This window comes from Nannospalax galili, unplaced genomic scaffold (genome assembly GCF_000622305.1).
Source record: "Nannospalax galili isolate Female #2095 unplaced genomic scaffold, S.galili_v1.0 scaffold310, whole genome shotgun sequence".
NCBI classification, from domain to species: domain Eukaryota; kingdom Metazoa; phylum Chordata; class Mammalia; order Rodentia; family Spalacidae; genus Nannospalax; species Nannospalax galili.
In genome coordinates, this window is record NW_008328488.1 from 1,314,801 (window position 1) to 1,315,615 (window position 815).

Consider the following 815-nt stretch of genomic DNA (forward strand, 5'->3'; position numbering starts at 1 on the left):
GGCAGGGTAATGCAGCGCTGGGGGCCCCGGGCCGGTTTCCACTTCTGCAAATGAATCAGAGACCAGAGAGCCACCTAACCCTGAAGTTAGTCTAAACCGACACCATACACCAGGCTGATGCCGATCGAGACTCGGAGACCCGGAAAGCCCAAGGAAGAAGTGAAGGGGACCGGGGAGAGACCCCCGACGCGCGGACAGGCTCGGAGGGTCTCGGTGTTGCTCCGCCTCCTCCCACACCTGGTGCTCCGGGATCCACCACCTCCCGGCGCTCGGCGCCGGGCATCGAGGCTCGGTCCTCCCCGACGTTCCTGGACGCCGAGGGGCAGAGGCTGGGCAGCCCTGGAGTGCCCGCCTGGGGTGACAGAGGGGAGGGTCCGGAGGGCAGGTGAGCAGATCCCGGGCTGCGCACCGGGATCGCGCCTACGTGGGGACGGCGAGGGCCCGCCATCCAGCCCAGGGCAGGCCAAATTTCATCCCCCAACTTCGCTCACCGATAAGGGGTGTATGGGAAAAAAAAAAAAAAAAGAGGAAAACTTTCAGAACTTTTCTCAACTCCGGCCGGAGGCGGGCGCGGAGGGCGGTACCTGCACCCTGATTCGCGGGCCGCCCGTGCCGAGCCGCCGATTGGCGCGCGGGGTCCCGGGCCGGGGACCGAAGCCAGGGGGAGGGGAGCGGCCTCCCCGCCCGCGGGATCCGCTCGCGCCGGGAGCGGGTTAATTTCAAATCCGGGCTGGACTGCTCCAGGACGGACACGCTCCCGCCGCCGCCCGCCGTCCCGCCAGCCCCGCTTCTGCGCCGGGCCGCGGGCAGCCACC